This window comes from Triticum aestivum, chromosome 1B, assembly GCF_018294505.1.
Source record: "Triticum aestivum cultivar Chinese Spring chromosome 1B, IWGSC CS RefSeq v2.1, whole genome shotgun sequence".
NCBI classification, from domain to species: domain Eukaryota; kingdom Viridiplantae; phylum Streptophyta; class Magnoliopsida; order Poales; family Poaceae; genus Triticum; species Triticum aestivum.
In genome coordinates this window covers 235,072,722-235,079,202 of record NC_057795.1, presented here as the reverse complement: position 1 = coordinate 235,079,202, position 6,481 = coordinate 235,072,722, and the positions used below count along the sequence as shown (strand labels likewise).

The 6,481-nt window shown below is 49.1% G+C and overlaps 1 long non-coding RNA gene across 1 annotated transcript; it reads right to left on the bottom strand.

The window, feature by feature from the left end:
• Nucleotides 1-700: 700 nt before the first annotated feature.
• LOC123089794 (uncharacterized) lies at nt 701-3,935 on the bottom strand. Its single transcript, XR_006442377.1, has 2 exons — nt 3,630-3,935; nt 701-962 (listed from the first exon to the last, which is right to left on the bottom strand). It is a non-coding gene; the product is annotated as an uncharacterized lncRNA (long non-coding RNA).
• Nucleotides 3,936-6,481: the final 2,546 nt, after the last annotated feature.

The following is a 6,481-nucleotide window of genomic DNA, read 5'->3' as shown; positions in this document are numbered from 1 at the left end:
ATTAGAAAATTCCAGGAAAATTCTTTGTATGCAAGGATGTATATGCATAAATTGTCTTTCAAGCTCAACTACAAGCATAACGATAGCATCGGCAAGACTACTAGTTTTATGAAGAATATAATCACCCATAGAAGGTAAAGCACCGGCACAAGTAAAAAAATCTTGAATAACCCCTTTTCCCATAATGTTACCACTACCAATTCGAAATCTTTTAGTATGCAAAATAGGGGGGTTCTTCAGCAGGAGCATCAAAATTTTCCATGTTATCATTATTGTCCATATCGACGATAATCTCCCCAATTTCAGACATAACAGCAAACAAAAGCGTGGAAGAAGAAGAGGGCAAACGAAAGAGAGAGGAGATTGGGAAAGAGAGGGGGAATAAAACAGAAAGGGTGAAGTGGGGGAGAGGAAAACAAGAGGCAAATGGCAAATAATGTAAATGTGTGGGAGATGAGTTTGTGATAGGTACTTGGTATGTCTTGACTTGAGCGAAGACCTTCCTGGCAACGGCACCAGAAATCCTTCTTGCTACGTCTTGAGCTTGCGTTGGTTTTCCTTGAAGAGGAAAGGGTGATGCAGCAATATTAGCGTAAGTGTGACGCCCCCGATTCGACCGTACACTAATCATACACGCAAATGTGTACGATCAAGATCAGGGACTCACGGGAAGATATCACAATACAACTCTAGACACAAATAAAATAATACAAGCTTCATATTACAAGCCAGGAGCCTCGAGGGCTCGAATACAAGCTCGATACACAAAAGTCAGCGGAAGCAACAATATCTGAGTACAGACATAAGTTAAATAAGGATGCCTTAAGAAGGCTAGCACAAAAGCAACAACGATCGAAGAGGCAAGGCCTCCTGCCTGGGACCTCCTAAGAACTTCTGATCGTCGGCGGTCTTCGCGTAGCAGCATCCATCGGCGGTGGCATCTGGCTCCAGGGATCCACCATCTGGTTGCATCAACCGGAAAGAAGAAAGAAGGGGGGAAAGGGGTAGCAAAGCAACCGTGAGTACTCATCCAAAGTACTCGCAAGCATCAGATCTATACTAAGTATGCATTGGTATCAAATGGAAGGGTTGTATATGTGGACTGAACTGCAGAATGCCAGAATAGAGAGGGAAGACCTAGCCTATCAAAGACTAGCATCTTTACGCAGCTCCTCGCATCTTACGGCATGTAGAAGAGTAAAGAATATCACTTTATAATTAACAAACATGTTGTAACATTAATGCCCAGAGATCCTTCCTCGACTCCCTGCGAGAAAGCAATCCTGGAGCCACATATTCAAGTATCCATTTGTAGTTGTATAAGATCAGGATATAAGTCTGAAAACGTCCATTACCGTGGACACGGTATTCAAATATATAACTTCCCTGCAGGGGTGCACCATGTTACCCAACACGCTCGATCACTCTGGCCGGACACACCTTTCTGGGGTCAATGCCAGCCCTCAGAAGATCAACACGTCGCAGCCCGACCTAGGCTCAACAGAAAGGTCCCCGCCGGTCTACCTCCTAAGCACTTCGGGGTCTGGGCCCATCGCCCGTTGCACTCCGGGTCGTTACGCGCAGGGCGGGTCCAGGCTCCACCTCTACATGGTGGTGCCGGCCCAGCCGTGCCACACTACTGAATTGGATGTCTGACAAAGCTTCGGCTGATACCATGACGTCGAGGCCCATATCTATTCTTGTGTGGTGGTTAGTGCGTAAAGGCCAGAGGCCAACTCAGAACAAATACCCAAACCATAGTGTATTATTAGCTTGCGGAGACGAGCAGAGACTCACGATCGAAAGTGACCCCGTCGCCCCGTCTCGTGGACTTACGACAAGGGCTCAGAATGCCCGACCGTGCCATGTCATTATCTTGCGGGTGCTCTCCGGGCCCGCCCGACTTTCACCAAGGTCTCAAGTAAAGTCAAGGTAACCGTGTGTCCAAACATCAAGGGGAAAACCTGAGGAATCACCCCCGATGGATTCCACTCAATGTAATCATCAAGGTGAACGTAAGAGGGATCACCCTCGAGGTTCACACTTGAGGTGTTGAACGACAGAGCCGTATCGGGAATGGTGAAAGAGGAAATCACCCTCGATGACCACGACCGAATAGCTACACTACAGAATTATCATCAGGAGTGCGTTATGAGGGATCACCCTCGGCACTCGATAGTAGCTCTGCAGAGTCGAGCAACTAAAGGGGCGTGATGTGATGTGAGGTGTCGAGCTCTGGTCGTCGATCACGATGATCGAGTCGTCGATGATGAAGCAGGGGCAACAACGACAAGTACTGGGGGTCAATGATGGATCACTAACCAACCTATCCTAAGCAGTTTAGGATAAGCAGGTAGGAAAGCCGGTACAAAACCAAGCTATGCACCAGAATAGGAGCAAACAATAACAATAGCAAAATCTAATGCAAGCATGAGAATATAGAATGGGCGATATCGGGATGATCAAAAGGGGGGGCTTGGCTGGCTGCTCAAACAAGGAGGGTCGTCGTCGACGTAAACGATCACAGCGGCAACATCGGCCTCGGGGTCTGCCGGAGAGAAGAGGGGGAAGAAACAGTAAATACACGCAAACATATGCACAACAAGACAATAAGCGGTGCTAGAGGTGATCTAACGTAGCGTTAGGCGATACTGGCGAAGAGGGAAACCAACAGAGAAAGTTTTCCCGGTTCCGGACGTCTGTCAGACAGATGAACCAGTGGAGAAATGTTTGACGTTTGCTATGCTAGGGACATGTGATAGATGAACGGACCGCGTATTCGGATTCGTCTCGTCGTTCTGAGCAACTTTCATGTACAAAGTATTTTAAGCCGAGCTATGGTTTATTTCATATGATTTTTCTAAGTTCTAAACATTTTCTGAAATTACTTTTAATTCAAAATAAAAAAACAGAATATACATTTGTCACCTAGCTCTACACTAGACTGAGTGTATGACCAATGGGGTCCAGTAGTGGTCCAGTCAGCAGAGTTGACCCAGTCAACAACCCAGTCAGAGTTGACCGGTCAAAGTGAACAGTGTCAGCAGGACCCAGCTGTCATAGACAGATGCTAAACTTATTTTGGTTATTTATTTTAATAATCAGGGGACCCGCATGTCATCTGTATGTATACTAATCTAAACACTAATTATCATCTAGTCTAAACAGGGGGTTACTCCAGCGGCCATGGCCCAATCCAACCATTGGTGTTCTTGGGCACACACGCACGGGTGTGCATGGCGGCCACGGGCAGTATCTAGTATGCAGCAAAAGCAAAGCATCAGCAAGCAGCGGCATCAAGGAGCAGAGCAGCATCAATACGTAGAGCAGCAGCAGGGCAAGCAACGCCACGGCGCTAGGAGAAGAAGCAGCAGGGCGAGCGCGGAAGCAACGGGCGGCAGCAGTAGGCGGAGCTGGAGAGCGACCGGAGTTGACCAAACGAACGACGGCCGGCGGCGGTGCACAACGGCGGCGGCGACGATCAAACGGGAGCCTCCGGCGGCCATTTGAGATGGCTGGAGCGATGCCTACGCGCAAGCCCGACGGCGGCCGGAGCTCGGCCTTACGGCAACGGCGCCAGGGACGGCCAAATCAAGCAAGGGGATAGGGGGAAACGGACGGCGACTCACAGCGGAGCTTGATGGAGGCTCGACGAGGCCGGGGACTATCGGAGACGCGCGGATCGACGCGTCGCACGGCGGCAAATAGAGGTTGAAGATGGGCTCGGTCCCCGCGATGCGAAGGCGACCGGCTCAATCCGAACCTCGTAATGGAAGCAGCAGAGGCAGACAGAGCTTTTGAACAAGCTCCTTGCCGGCGAGGACGACGAGGAACACGCAGGCTAGGTTGGCCATGGCGACGACAACGTCGGGTTGGGGAGGAGAAGCGAGCGAGGGAGAGGGGAAAGTGGGCGCTAGGGTTCGCCAGGGGGCCGACGACGTTCTTATCCACCAGGAGGGCCGCGGGATGCCCGACACGACGACGGCAGCGGCCATGGTGGGGGTGGATGCGTGCCACGCCATGGCCCCTGTAACAGAGGAAGGGGGAAAAGGCCGTGGTAGGCTGGGCCATGGGCAATGTGGTCACATGCGGCCCAAAGACACAGTACGATTTTAGTCTTTTCCTTTTTTTTACTTTACTGCTTATTCATTTCACCAGCGTTTAACATTTTAATTTATTATCAAATGATTTTTGTTCAACATGAAACTTGTCACACAAATAGTGGTCATTATTTTGGAGAGGCCCACAAAGTTTAAAGTGGTTTGGGAAATGTGAGACTAGTTGTTGGAATTTTAAACAACCAAATTAAATGTTTGCTGGTCCACCAAAATATTGCTATGGCCATTTTAGAAACCCAATTTGAGTTGATTTCTTCATGACAATTACTTGGGCAGTATTTTCAACATCTCGAACATTTTTGCTTCTCTGTTTGGAGAAATAAATGTTTGACTTGCAATTTAAATTTGATTTTGAACTTGATGTTTTGGACAAGTGGCAATTAGCAAGGTAACCATGATGACAATGGCATGATTAGTGGGAGATTACTATGGCATGATCCTCGGGGTGTTACAAATCTCCTCCACTACAAGAAATCTCGTCCCGAGATTTAAGGGGTGGAGTAAGGGGGAAAGACTCGGAAAGGACGAAGCTCAACACAAGATAGGTACTTGGGGGCTATCTTGGTGAACGTGGCATAGAGGCATCTCTCGAGTAGAAATTCAAGCAAGTCATCGAGAGCAAGGTAAGGAGGTGCAATAAGGAGCTTCAACCAGGTAGGCAACTGTTCGTTGCCTGAAACAGAGGGTGAAAGCGGTTCATAGCAATGGGAATAAGTATTGCATCTGATACCAGAACAGATCACAAGGAAGGTGGCTCATGAATTACATACGAAACCAAGCATACGGAACAATTTTAGAAGACAGAGATGTACAGGAGAGTCAGGTTTCGATCCTGTGGAACTGTGGGTTATGGGCCCACCATGTGGGTAAAAAGCAAGAAGGCGTTACATTTTGCACGGGCATGATAGCAAGGCAGGTCAGAGGACAACCTGTCAGTTATGTTGGCAACCATGTTAGTACCAAGGTCGAGGGACGAAGAGAACCATTTTCCTGCTCGTTAAGACGAGGCGGACCAATAGGCAAAGTTCTCGTCCATCGGTGGCTACCGGAATGTCATCAACAATAGTAACAAGGTCTTACAGACGGAGCTTGTACACCGAGGTGTATACATAAGTAGGGAATTATCACTGCTCAAATATGTTAGGTTACAAGAAAGGTTAATCAGAACAATGGAGAGAAAAGTGTAGACTCGAATCAGTTATCGGTGTTCTCGAGTGTCTAACAACTCAGAACCCATGGAAAATTGGAACCATCGAGAAATACTAGTTGATGAAGAACTCATAAGAAGTTATGTAGTTCCGTGATATTCTCGAGATACCAAAGGGTAATTGATGCGGAGCATCCCTCGCTCATCCCCATGGACGTGTCTACATCTTCGTCAACACCACTTGGACCCATGACAAGAGCTAGAGCCAAGGCTATCGAAGATAAGGTGAACTCGATCCTCTCCGAACTTCCTCTCTCTACTCACGAGACTTGGCTACTACCTCATATGGACACTTTGTGTGTGATCAGGTACCTGGAGGAAAGCCATGGTGCATCTACATCCATTGGACAAGGAGACAAAGCTACCAACCGCGAAGGTCAAGAAGAAGATCAACCGGAGAAAGTTCCAGCCACCAGACGACCGGTCGGGACCGGACGTCCGGCGCCTGAAGCCCCAGCCGCCAAGCCACAGCGAGCGGACGTCCAGCCCAGACCGGACAACCGGCCACACTCCAGCGAGCGGACGACCGGAACCACCGGACGTCCGGCATCTGTCAACAGAATGGAAATTAGCGGAAGTAGGAAACTTCCGGACGTCCGGTGCACCTGTTCCAGAGAGCTTCCAGCGGACGTCCGGCGACACCGGACGACCGGTCCCTCATGAGCGACCGGACGACCGCCCCCCAGCGGACGTCCGGTACCTGTCTGCGCACAGTTTCGGGCCAACGCCCATGTACCCCTCCACTTTGCCCCCTTTTGCACTAAGACTATAAATAGGACCCCTCCTCCTCCTAGCTAGGGTAGCATTGGATTAGCTCATATTTGTGAGAGAGCCTTTGCTCATCCACTTGGACACTTCTCCTCGGAGTTCAGGACCTCTTCGGAGAAGATCCCCCAAGTGGATTCAAGACCCCTCTTTAGGGAAGACCATCAAGACCTCTGTTAGGAGATGAACTGTCCTTTGTATCCTTACCTTTGTTGACTATGGATCATATGTACCTCTTTGTGTTCGGTGATCTAGCACTCGTGTGATCTATTCTTTGTCAGTTTCGTGATTCTCTCTCGTCCTCCCCGTGATTCCCCCTTTGTGCTTCCGTGTGTTCTTCGTGTTTCTCCCGTGGGATCCCTCCAAACGTGAAAGATCATCCAACTAGGGT